Below are 14,350 nucleotides of genomic sequence, written 5' to 3'. Positions count from 1 at the left end.
ACCCCAGAGATGGGGAATGGGGTGGCACTTGGGCCGCCCTGGCCGTAGAAGACTGGACAGCCCTCCCCTGCAAACAAAGGTGGGGGCTGAGCTCTACTGAGGCAACATGGGGGAGGAAAAGTGGCCCTGGCCGGTGACCTAAGCAGGGGCCCAGCAGGACGTTCACAGCATAGGTGAGGGGGTGACGTGTTGTGGTAATTCTCCATTTTTGCATAACACTCATTTTCACTAATGACCTGGTCTTTGGAACATAACCATGTCAATAAACGAGAAGTGAGTGTAATGTTTTGACCCTGTTGAATATGAAAGACTGAGAACCTTTCACCTAAGATAAACAAGGAATGACAACCTCCTTTCAGGGCTGTTGGATCACTGAAAATGTCACTGTTCGTATATTGCTGTCGAATGAACATATTCACCTGATAAAGAACTGGAGGAAATAATTTATTCACCATCTACCCATCCATATATGCATTAATTTATTAACTCATTATCTCAATTTTTAAACTTTTATTGTTTGCACTATATGCAGCTGAGTGCTGGTGATTTGGCCATGACCAAGTTCTTACATTAATTGCCATTTTAACCCTAGAGAATTAGTCCCAAAATAATACATTTTTTTTACTTCTCACAGAATATTCAAAACAGTGTGTGTTTGATTATATAATTATTGCCTTAGGTCTTCCTGCAATTTTATGGGCTTGGCTATTAGGGACTTTCATTCATCTTTCTACCTCCTGAACACAATTCAGTGCTTTGTACAGAAGAGCAGAAAATACCTATGTGTAGATTTATCACTTAAAAATCTTGCATTTTTAAAATCTTACATTTTTAAGTGATAAAGCCCTGAGCCTTGGTGGCATAGTGGTTAAGAGCTATGGCTGCTACACAAAATGTTTATAGTTTGAATCCACCAGCCTCTCCTTGGAAACCCTATGGGGCAGTTCTACTCTGTCCTATAGAGTCACTATGAGTTGGAATCCACTAGACAGCAATGGGTTTGGTTTGTTTTTTTGGAAGTAATAAAGAAAATGTAAAAAAAAAAAAATTTATCTCCATTATTTTGTGGCTAGGTTTTAAACACCTGTCTTCCTGAAATTAAATTATGAATTATGGGAAGAGTTGCAGAATGGCCCTACTGGCAACTGCTTTGTGGACAAGTATCCTGTCACTTTGAGGTAACAAGTTCAGCTCTGCCTTTGAATGAGTTGACTACAAATGTATAAGAAATAGCTGGTTTGGCAATTTTTTTTTTTAATGGAATTTCTGGCTGTTTCCCAGAAAATTTAGATTGAAGTGATTTAATTGGGTTCCTCTCTATAGTTTCAGTTTTAGCCCCATTCCTTTCCTATTCCCCCCCCCCCCAAAAAAAATAGTAAAACATAGAAATTCATGAATTGGGAGATGATAGAAATGGGAAGGAAGTAACAACAGAAATTAAATACTCACTTTTTAACAATGGCTCTTCTCTGAGATAGACGGAGGCTTTCATTGATGGCGCCATTGACATAATATGCTCAAAAAAGTTTAAAAGACTTTCCTCAGACAGGAATTTGCAAATCCTTCACTTGAAATAAATAATACACAAAGAGAAACAATTTGCTTTCTACCATGGGCATCGTACTCGATTTTTATTACATCCCAGGAAAGCCTTTTGAGAACACACACTTAACATTTGTTGTTAGGTGCCGCGGAGTTGGTTCCGACTCATAGCAACCCAATGTACAAAGAACAAACACAGCCCAGTCCTGCGCCATCCTTGTAACTCTTGCTATGTTTGAGCCCATTGTTGCAGCCACTGTGTCAAACCATCTCGTTGAGGGTCTTCCTCTTTTTCTCTAGCCCTCTACTTTACCAAGCATGATGCCCTTCTCCAGGGACTGGTCCCTTCTCATAACACATCCCAGGTACATGAGACAAGTCTCGCCACCCTCCCTTCTAAGAAGCATTCTGGCTATACTTCTTTCAAGACTGATTTATTTGTTTTTCTGGCAGTCTATGGTATATTCAATATTCTTTGCCGACACCATAATTCAAATGCATCAACTCTTCTTCGGACTTCCTTATTCATTGTCCAGCTTTCACCGAACATTTGTTAAGTGTTAAAACCCCAGGTGTAACTCAATGGGGGTGGATAATTACCTCTGTATGGAAAGCAGAGGCGTATCTATGGAAAACAGCCCTTATGGCAAGCACTGACATTGCACCCCTGCAGGCCAGCAGGGAGGGTAAAGGGCATGGAGTGTAATCGCTAACATGCGCTCCCTTCACTCCCCCAATTTCAAGATGAATAGACATTGATAGTGTTGAGGCATCAGCAGAAACGTCTTACCTCTCTTGTTTGGCTGCCTCAGTCAGGCCCATTTATATTTGTGGCACCTAGGAATGTCATTCTGAGCATGTCTGGGGCCCCCTAGTGCCCCCCTCAATGCCTCTGTGTCTGCCACTATTGAGGAAGTACGTTGGGCCCTATTGGGTTAGTAGAAACTGCTCAGTGGCACTCCCCTCTTCAAGTGACCATACCATGCCATACCATAGATATCCCGATGTAAAGTGAATGCAACCCAGTTAAAATGCATTAATGGACACTATTTGAACATAAGAAGTATTGCAACATGTGAATTATGTGCAAATTATCAGTATTATTCCTGAAATATTACTTCGGAACATAGATTAAACCCTATTATCTCCATTATTTAGAGTGTTTGTGAGGTGTGGTAACTGAACATCATAGAGACCATATAGTGAAGCACATGGGGTACAAATGCCAATCTTGGATGTCATGTCTAAAGTCTTTCCCTTTGTAGTGTAGTTATTCATATTCAGTTATGTTCATCTTATAGGGCTATTAGAGGAATAAATGATATGGCCCTTTAAAATCGGCAAAACTATTTAAAGTGTAAACATAAGGAAAGCAAAAAGAGAACTAACAATGCTTATATTAAGGTGCCAGTATAGTTTTGTGATTCAGAGTGCGGACTTAGGACCAGGATGGTGAGGTTGTAATTCTAGTTCTGCTGCTCATTAGCTGTGTGGCCTTACAAGCACAGATTTCTTGTTCACTTGGTGTCTTCATTTCCTCATCTCTTGAAAAAATAAAAATAAACAACAAATCTGTTGCCACTGAGCAGATTCTGACTCATAGCGACCCTACAGGACAGAGTAGAACTGTCTCATAGGGTTCAGAAGCAGACTGCCACATTTATCTACCATGGAGCAGCTGGTGGGTTGAACCACTGACCTTTTAGTTAACAGCTTCAAACTTAATCACTGTGCCAACAAGGCTCCTTATCTCTTAAAAAAAAACCTGAAACCCCTTGCCGTAGAATATATTCTGACTCAGCGACCCTATAGGACAGAGTAGAACTGCCCTATGGGGTTTCCAAGGAGCTGTTGGTGGATTCGAACTGTTGACATTTTGTTTAGCAGCAGTAGCTCTTAACGTCTGTGCACCAGACCCTCTATCTCTCAAATAGGGGTAAATAATTGCACTTAATCTGGTGAAGTGGTTACAAATGTTAAATGAGTCTGGGTTTTAATCTGGTGAAGTGGTTACAAATATTAAATGAGTCTTACATATGAAGCTTTTAGATGAGTATCTGGGACATAGTAAGTGCTCAGTAATTGTTAGCTATTTACTGTCCACTTTTCCCACAATACTTTATGGAGGTAGGTATCATCAGTCCCATTTTCCTGTGGCAACTGAGCCACAAAGAGTTTAATTGTCCTGCAATGATTTACATAACTAATAAGTACCACAGCTGGAATTTGAATTCAGATCTTCTGATTGCTGCTGGCCATTTATGGAGAATCTCTACCATACCTATCCTACCTTTTTATAGAGGTATTAGATGATCCGCTTCAATAATTTTATGCAGCTCAGTCATGGCACTAGTGCTGCTTGTTTTAGCATGAATGTAATTCCCTAAAATTAATAGATTTCAGCTTTACAGCTTAGAATAAAATATAAAATACTTTGTAAAATATTCTCTATAAAATAACCCCAGTCATTGGTATGCTGTCTTGTCCTCATGTGTCTGAAGTCTTGTGTTTCTTAGGACTTACCTCCCCACCCCCTCTGATTAGAATATAGACCCTGAATGCTAGCTTTGTTGAATGGATAAAAATATAGGCTGCTGAAAATTTCCCTGAAGCTCATTCTGGGTTGTTAGCCAAATGTGTTATATAGGTTCCCTGAGGAATTTCCCAGTAATGCCTATCACTTTGTTGTCAAAATCCCCCATACCAATGCTTTTTGTGTTACCTGTTGTCACCCTACTTTCCATATGTATGACCTTTCTTTTCTGAGAGGACTTCTACCCATAACCTGAGATTGATCCATGATGAATCACTTAACCCCCTAAGAGGTATATCTGGGTCCCATAGTTTGGCTCTTCCTGGTCTGCCCAAGTCTATTTCATTTAACTATGTAATTCCTCATAATATGATGAAATATGATATTTAAAATCTTTATAACTTCTTAATGATTTAAGTAAAGTTCGTTATGTATTATGAACAATTTTCTAAAGACGAAAAGGTGATATTCAAAAAGGCACTGTGATTTTTACACATACACAGCAAGACAGATTCTGGAAATATTAGCGATAGTAGTAGTCTTAACAGAAGCATTTGTAGTAGTAATGCTAGTAGTAATTACGTAGCAGTTGTAGTTGCTATTTATAGCATTCAAGAAGATAAATAAAGAGGGGATGAACTGAAATGCTGGGTGACTTGAAGAGCAAAGGGTATTTCAGATGAGCCAGGACCTCACATCAGAAAACATGGTGGTGCATTCGGGATCAAAGAGATCTCCGAAAAATAAAATTCATGCCAACTCATGATATCATTACTAAGTAGGGATATTAACTTTTGGCTGTTTCCAAAATAATCCCCTGAGTGTGGGAACAGTTTGGCAGAATGAATTAATTTTATTAAGAGTGGTCTTCATTTGTATATTTTATTGCAATTATCTGCACAATTAATTTTATTAAGAATAAAGTATTATAGTAAAATTGAGGTGCCATTAGGCTGCAGATAAATGTATTATTATTATCGGGGCCTTGGTCTTAAAACCCAGTGTAGACTTCTACAAAAATTAAAAGGGTAATTAGTTGTGGATTTTTTTCATCAGTTTCCAAAACTAGTTTCAAGTATATACAAACCGGAGTACATTGCAGGCCCCTTTAGTCTTCTCCTGCAAACCACACACTCAAATCATTAATTTCTCCACAAATTTTTGAGAGAGGGGCAATTCAGAATGGGTTTGCAGTCTCCAGAGGAAAAAGAGAGTAAGAAAAAACAGGAAAGATATTTTTGGCATCTAATGCCTAAAGTGGAATGGCGGGTCACCTGCCGCAGCCCGACTACAAAGCAGAATAAGCAGAGAACCTCTGAAATGAAAGATTTGCATGGGCATTCTGCCAAAAGAGGGACGGGGCAATGGCAGGTCCAATTTCAGGTGGACTTGAAGCTCATTCACGTCTTCAAGAAAAAAGAATACAAAATTTTGAGTAGAGAACTGCTAGTTCCTTGTAATGGTCCCTAAGGCACTGAAGCTTCATTGGCTCCAGGGTAAATCCTCCTCTAGGTAGGGATGAAAAAAAACAGAAAGAGGTGTAAGAATAGGGAGGTTTAAAAATGTGCTACCTCTTTGCCTGAAAAATGTCTCTGGAAGGGGCCACATATATGCCGAGACCTTTTGAACTTCACTTCAACACCGTTTGCAAGTAAAAACCGGAAACCTGCCCAATCTTTGGTCACAGTTTGGTTGAGTCATTGGTGGTCAGAGGGAGAGAACACCCTTTCTTTAACGACAAAATAAATTGTGGCATGTGGTTACCTGAGTTCCCCCTCGTTGGTGTTTCAACCAAGGAAAAAGCTGTCCCAGCTCGGTCCTGAAGGCTTGGTGGCGTACTGCTACAACTACTAACCACAGAAGTCAGCGGTTCAAATCCGCCACGTGCTACTGGGAAACTCTATGGAGCAGTTCTACTCTGTCTTATGGACTCTCTATGAGTCGGAATCGACTCGATGGCAGTGGGTTTGGATTTTGGTTTTAGTTCAGTTTGCTTTCGTCTAACCTTTCATAAAACAATTCTGTTTTTCCCTGACCGCTAAAAGCTGGCCTTGACTCACTCTTACACTGATAGAAATAAACCAACACATTTTTTTTTTTTTTTCCAATTTGGTGCTGATTTAGGGAATTTGGCAGAAGCACAGGGTATGAAATGTGTGTGTCTTCCTAGACCTTCTCGAAGTTTCTTCATTTGTGTGTGTGTGTGTGTGTGTTTGTATGAAAGAAATTTCAAGGTACAGCCATCCTCAAACTGAGACATAAAAGATAATTTTGTTTTTTACTTTCCCATCTACTATTAAACCACCTATTAATGACCCATTCGTTACTCATGATTATTTAACAATTATTCTGAATTTAATGCTCATATAATTCTATAACTAGTAGCCCTGATTACTCTCTAAGTTCATTTATTTATTTGTACAAAATAAATAAATAAATAAATCCGTAGTCAATATCTTTTGGAAATAACAAATTATTAGTTATAGCTATTTTACTTTACTATGCAGGCAGTGACATTCAAAATGCTTTATTGCTCTGTTATAGAATATGTTCCATACTGATACATAACACATTTATAAATATAATCATATCTAATACTGGGTTATATGTTCCTGGAGGATTCAGATGCTCTGTCCCAGAGGCTGTGATTTACTTTTGATATTTCATTTAATAATCACAATAAATCAATTAAAAAGTTTATCCTGTTTTATAAAGCAAGTAAAATGAAGCACACAGAAATCACTTGTCAGAGGATATGCAAGTTTGTAGAATACAGATTGAGCATGATTAATGCTAATGGCCTGTAAAGTCTTTGCTCATTCTTTTACACAGTTCTGGCTGTATCATGTACGCTGGCTTACAAGAGTACCATGCTAGAGTACATAACAAATAAATAACTCACCAAATGTTAAATTTTTAATGTTTTATGGTTCTTGATAAAATACTCATCATGGAATGGAGGAATCGGACGTTTAGCCCTGACTTCATCCTACTGGGAATCTTCCATCACATAGCCACTCATATCTTCCTCTTCTTTCTGGTTTTGGGCATCTTCGCAGCGGCCCTCTTGAGGAACACTACCATGGTTCTCCTCATCTACCTGAATACCTAGCTCCACACCCCCATGTACTTCCTCCTCAGCCGACCCTCCCTCATGGACCTCATGCTGATCTGCACCACTGTACCCAAAATGGTCTACAACAACGGTACTTGTCTGGCTGGAATTCTATTTCAGTAGCAGACTGTGAAGCCCAGATATTCTTCTATATGTCCCTTTCGGGTGCCAAATGCTTCTTATGGCTGTCACGGCCTATGACCTCTATGTTGCCATTTGCTATTCTCTTCAATACCCCAATCTCATGAGCCAGAAAATTTGTGAACTTATGGCTGCCTCTTCCTGGATCCTTGCCTCCCTTGATGGAATTGTTGATGTATCATCTATTTTATCCTTCTTATATTGTGGCTCCCGAGAAATACCCAGTTCTTCTGTGATGCTGTGATGTGTCTGCACTTCTAAGTCTCTTGTACACTGATACTTTGACTTTTGAAACATTTGTTTTTATCTGTTGTGTATTAATGTTTCTCTTCCTTTTATTACTCGTCATTGTCTCCTACTCTTTTGTAACTATGGCTGTCATTCCAATGAGCTCTCAGGAGGACTGGCACAAAACTTCCAAAATTTGTACTTCACACCTTATTGTTGTCGGGATGTATTATGGACCAGCAATGTTCATATATATATGCTGCCCACTTCTAATGGGTCCCCAACTCAAGAAAGATGATGTCAGCGTTCTACACCATTCTCACCCCTACGTTCAACCTCCTGATCTACAGACTTCGCAACAAAGGCGTGGCTAGAGCATTCACGAAGGTACTAACCAAACCAAAACCAAACTCACTGCAGCCGAGTGGATTCCGACTCATAGCGACCCTATAGGACAGAGTAGAACTGCCCCATAGAGTTTCCAAGGAGCGCCTGGCAGATTCGAACTGCCAAGCCTTTGGTTAGCAGCTGTAGCATTTAACCACTATGCCACCAGGGTTTCCTAAATCAATTAAGGTATTTGAAAAATAAAAAATAGTTAATAAGCAGATATACTTTGATTTACATAAGTTATTAATAAATAAAACTGCATAAGATGCTTTCTTTACTATGAAAACCCTGAGTCTTATTAAACTGTTGGTACTGTGTCCTATGCACTGAGTTAAATACCACACTTGTGTAATGTATTTTGTTATTACATCATTCAAAATAGAGAGACAAACCATAGAGGCACAGATATTTTCTCATTCATCAAAAAGCTTGTTCTATAAACGAATGCTACTTACTTTGGCAGAGGAAAGATTTGTTTGCTAAGTGTTTTGACTTCCTTGATGTAGTGAGCATTTGTGTATTTGCAAGTTGTATTATGGTGGCACCACTTGAGTCCCAGGGCTGTGGTGGATAGCGCAATTGCATCATCCCAGCGTTTGTATTTCTTTTTCTTAGTATCATGAAAATCCAAAACGGTGTGTGAAACCCAAGCGCTGTGCTTCCTGCCTAGAAGTGATAAGCTTTATGGTTTTCTTGCATTGAATCAGGATGGGAATATTCTTATTCTTCATATCAAAATAATCCCAATCAAATGAGCATTGAAATAAATATTTTCAATTACAAAAATAAATGAGTATTGAAGTTTCTATGAATTAAACTGCTGATGTCACAAAGGTGTAATAATCTTATTATGGCAAAGCTATCTACATTTTTATATTTCCCTGATGAGTCTTAGGTGGTAACTAAATAAGAATACTTATTAGTCTCTAATAGCCATGGTACAACACCCTAACCCCCATCCAGAGACAACATAGTCTTCTCAAGAGAACACACTCAAACTCAATACAAACGCTTCATCTCAGTGTGGGCGAGAGCACGCAGTGAAACGTTTTTGTGTCCCTAGAAGATCTAATTTCTATGAAATTTATTAGTGGTGTAAATGGTTAACTGCCTGGCTACTAATCGAAAGGTTAGTGATTCAAGTTCATCCAGAGGTGCCTCAGAAACAAGACCTGGTAATCTACTTCTGTAAATCCGTCATTGAAAACCCTATGAAGCCAACTCCTGAGGGAGCAAGAGACCAATGGGATACAGACCCCAAATTCTCACTAAAAGACCACACCTAATGGTATGATTGCGACTAGAGGAATCCCAGAGACAATGCTCCCCAGAACTTCTGATGGCACAGGACAGGAACCATCCCCGAAGACAAATCATCAGGCATCAAAAGGACTGGTCAGTGGGGGGGAGAGAGATGCTGATGAAGAGTGAGCTAATTAAATCAGGTGGACACTGGAGAGTGTGTAGGCAACTCTTGACTGGAGGGGGGATGGGAAGATAGAGAGAGAGGGAAGATGGCAAAATTGGCACGAAACGAGAGACTGTAAGGGCTGACTCAATAGGGGGAGAGCAAGTGGGAGAAGGGAGTAAGATGTATGTAAACCTACATGTGACAGACTGATTGGAATAGTAAATGTTCACTTGAAGCTTAATAAAAATTTAAAAAAAAAAAACCCTATGAAGCACTATTCTACTCTGACACACATGGTGTCACCATGAGTCAAAGTTGACACAACAGCGTACCCACCCAGCACACAGCATAGTAGGGTACTAAAAAACAAACAAACAAACAATAAAACCTAAACCCATTGCCTTTGAGTCAATACTGACTCATAGCAACCCTATAGGACAGAGTAGAACTGCCCCATAGAATTTCCAAGGAGCACCTGGTAGATTTGAACTGCTGACCTTTTGGTTGGCAGCCGTAGCACTTAACCACCCTACCACCAGGGTTTCCAGGTATCTGGTAAATGGAATAAACACTAGAAAGATTGGAGAACTTACATATATTCCCCTAATTTGCTCCCAGCTATGGAGTTCCTATAAAAGGATGTATTTAAAATAGGACACCGAGCTAGTATGAATGTATTAAGAATAAAAATCACAGGTAAATAACGTGGTAGCTCCATTTACAATAGAATGGCAGCATGAGTTTTGTGAGAAAGCCTTATACTCAGTACCTCATTGGGCACCTTAAAACGTGAAGCCTGGAGGTAAACAGAAGAGGGAATGTCAAGGTTTTAGATCTACATGATGAACACCACTGAGAAGACAAATCTTTACAGAGATCATGGAAACCAAGTATAGCATTATTACATATTTCTAAGTTATACAAACCAGAATTATTTCACAGTTCTTTCTCTAATTTGTAAGGACTTTCACCTGAGGTGGTAGGCCCCTCTCTGTTCATTTCTTATCTAGAATGTTGGGATAAATACCACCATTCCCACTGAAATCAAACAAATGTACAAAACCATAGGATGTCAGAAACCTTAGAATTTAAAATTCTAATGTTAAAGTAGAAAATCCCACATTGTAGTATAATATAATAAAGCTGAAAAAGACTTCTGTATCCCACCACTTACCAGTTGTAGTTACTGAGGCCCAGATATATAAAATTATTTTATCAAGGTCAAAGATTTATAATCGTTGTACAGATTCATTCAAGAGATCTTGAAATTTTTAGGAATCTCAACGCAAAAAATATTCAAGACAGGAGAGAACCCCAATCCACCCTAACAACAACAGCAATTAAAAAAAGTGATCACTTTTTTCTGGTCCAATATGACATTTCTTATAGATTTATGTCTTAATTTATAAACTAAGTCTACTGAAGGAGGTGGTGTAATGTGTAGTGTCATCTCTAAATATATCTTTCATAAAGAAATTAGTGCCATATGTGATAAGTCTTTTAGCTATCAACATGTTTGGAAGCCAAGATATAATCTAAAGTTTATTCGGAGTTCTTTGATTCTAGTCAGCTCTCTGACATCAATCAGTTGGGATGATCACCATCTCAGACAGATGATCACTGGAAATTTGTGTCTCTATGTTCCAGGTTCAGTAGAGAGGGACTGTGACTTACAAAAACAGTGTTCAGGGGCTCATTAAATGAGGCATCTCGTAGGGACTGAAAACTTTTAATGAGCACGGCAAAGTTGAAGACCCAGGCAGCCTAGTTAAATAGCTACCTAACTGGAAAATTTTCAAACTTAATGTGGTTGCTTGGAAACTAGTAGCTAAGTGCCAACTAATGAAAGGTAGAAATTACCATGATTACCAAACTCAAAAGGCCAAAGCAGTTTCATTACCCCTGGTGACATCTGACAGAGAAATAAGGCTGACAGTGGTAAATATACTTCCATCAGAATGATGTAGCAAACAAGTTAAGTTATAACCATTCCATGCTAATTAATACAATTAGTAGAAAATATGCAAGGACTTTTGTGACAGAAATGTTTTCTTCCACTGGCCTAATGTGTGAGGTTAAAATCAAATCACTGCAAATTTGTGTACATCTTGAATTAAAAACACTCTTTTTTGATGAACCCGGTATACGTTACAAAGAAAATATTCTATTAATCAGTCTCATATTTAGATTATGAGAGATGATTTATTCTGTCAATGGATTTTACACTAGGCTCTATTATATTCATTGCGTCAGAGTAAGGTATTTCTCATTTTTTAAAGGCCACCGAGTAATCCCATATAATCCTCAGTTACTGATTAAATCTTCTAATCAAACTTCATTTAGGGACATTTCTATTCCTGACATTAATTCATTATTTTTTTAAAGTACATTGGTTTTATTATTATGAAATATTTTAATGTTGTGTGGCACAAAAGGAGTGATATAATAAACACCCAGATAGCCAATATAAAAGTTTATTGTAGCTTAACATTACAACTTATTTAAGGAAAAATATATTACACACAGAGTTGTGGCCTCTGTATAACTATCTACATTTGTACCATTCACTTCTTTTATTTCTGGCCATAACCAGAGGCATGAATTCATTCTAATCATTCCCAAGAATGTATTATATTTTGCTAAATATATATGTATTCATAAAAACAGCATGGAAGGCTTTTATACTTGATACATGAGATATTATATCTTACATGTAATTGTCCAACTTTGATCTTTCACACATTGTTTTTTTAATTCACCTATGGGAGTATGGAGCCCTGGTAGCAAAGTGGTTAAAGAGCTTGGCTGCTAACCAAAAGGGCAGCACTTCAAATCCATTACCCGCTCCTTGGAAACCCTATGGGGCAGTTCTAGTCTATCCTCTGGGATTGATTTGAGTTGGAATCGACCTGATGACAATGGGTTTGGCTTTGGGTATGTGGGTATAAATTAAGTTCAATTCATTTGAACTTTTAACTACTTGTATAATACCCCATTGGATAAATACAATATCAATTTATTCATTTTCTACTACAGACAGAAAAGTAGAAGGTCAGTGAAAAAGAGGAAGACCCTCAATGAGATGGATACAGTGGCTGTAACAATGGGCTCAAACATAGCAATGATTGTGAAGATGGCCCTGGACCCTGCAACGTTTCATTCTGATACACCTAGGCTCACTATGAGTCTGAAGTGACTCGACAGCACCTAATAACAACAACATATGTTCTGTTATTACCAGTAACAATTGCAGTGAATACTCTTTTGCCCAACTCTGTATAGCTGATTGTTCTTTCACTGTTTACTAGGGAGGTTGAGCATCTTTTATAAGCTTATTGCCTACAAGCATTTCTCTTTCAGTGCATTGGCTTTTATATCTGTGACATATTTGTCTGATGTACCAGAATGCTATTTACTCTATGCATAATATTACAAAAAAAAAAATTTTTTTTAATAATATTATGATCCTATCTAGCAGCAATACAGATTTTCTGGAGATTTATTATGTTGACAATAACATTACCTGAAAATATCAATTTTATCTCTTCCTTTTGAATTATTTTGATTTTTAATTTGTTTTAATTTTTGTCACTTTGTATTGATAAGGATTTCCAGAACAATGTTGAATAGTAGTAATAGTGGATATCATTGCTCAATTCTGGTATTAATTGGGATATTTCAAATGTTTAACAATTAATTTTTAGATTTGCAATATTTCTAGATACCACATATCAGATTAAGGAAATTCTTTTTTATTCCTGACTTTCCAAGTGTTTTTATCATTATGGAATGTTAAATTTAGTTACACTTTTTTTTTTTTTGCAACTATTGTGATGATTGTTTTTCTCATCAAATCTGATAATGTAGCCCAATATGTTTACAGGTATTTTGATATTAAACCATACTTCCATTTATGAAATAATTCTTATCCAATTATGATATTGGATGTACATGTATATTACTATAGTAAATTTGATAATGAATTTTTTAGGTTTTTTTTAAATTTATACATAATGTGATCGTTCTGTACTTTTATTTCTACTAGTACATTTGCTTAGCTTTGTTATCTAGATTATTCCAAATTATAAGTGAATTGGGTAAATGTCTCTGGTTTATTGTTTGTTGGTTTGTCTTCCATTCTCTGGAACAGCTTGCTATAATGGGGATATCTGTTCCCTAAAGATTTCTAATAATTCTCCTATAAAATCATTTGGGCTTGGAGTCTGTTACACTTGAATACCTCTGATTATCCAATTTCTGTAATCCTTATTAGTTTATTCATGATTGTATTTTTTCTGAAGTTGATTTCATAATTTTTATTTTCTAGAAAATTATCCTTTTTTTCTAAAATTCCAAACTTATTGGCAACATTTTTTTTCTCTCTCTCTCGTGGAATGCATTTAAGGCCATTCCTAGCATCAGTATAGTTACCTCCCGCAAACGTTGAAATGTACTTGTTCTGTTTCTTTATACAGTTCTTATGTCCTTTTAACACATGTGTTATATTTTAAAAATGACAAACATGCATAGCTTTATTACTTATGTTTATCTTTATTGTTTAATTTGTATTTAACTGCATTGTGGTAAGAAAATTGTGTCTATGTTGTAAAATTATTTGTCCAAGGACACTAGTAAATATATCTTTCTCTTAGTTTTCCCACAATTTTTCTTTCAAGCCATTCCCATTTTTACCTTCCTCTGGTTGAGATGAATATTTGTATACTTCAATTTCTCCTATCAGAATATATTCCATTCCAAGTTGCTTTACTCATTCTTTTATAAGAAAAATTGTTGACTGTTTGATTAGATACTAAACACCCAGAGGGCATCTTCTATTTCTTTATCATTTACTTGGTTGTACATTTGTTTTATCAAAAAGATATAGATCTAGTTTACCTGGATTGTGTTTTGGTCAACTACTGGCCTACTTTATTCTAATAAAAATGCTAATTTTTCATGAAATCCCTCAAGTTATTATGGTTCTGAAAAT

The 14,350-nt window shown here is 37.2% G+C and overlaps 1 pseudogene; it reads left to right on the top strand.

Moving 5' to 3' along the window:
- Nucleotides 1-7,025: 7,025 nt before the first annotated feature.
- LOC111752366 (olfactory receptor 2M3-like) lies at nucleotides 7,026-8,090 on the top strand (annotated as a pseudogene).
- The last annotated feature ends 6,260 nt before the right edge of the window (nucleotides 8,091-14,350 follow it).

Source organism: Loxodonta africana, chromosome 1 (assembly GCF_030014295.1).
Source record: "Loxodonta africana isolate mLoxAfr1 chromosome 1, mLoxAfr1.hap2, whole genome shotgun sequence".
Lineage (NCBI taxonomy): Eukaryota > Metazoa > Chordata > Mammalia > Proboscidea > Elephantidae > Loxodonta > Loxodonta africana.
The sequence above is the reverse complement of the archived record's forward strand: the minus strand, read 5'-3'. Positions and strand labels throughout refer to the sequence as shown.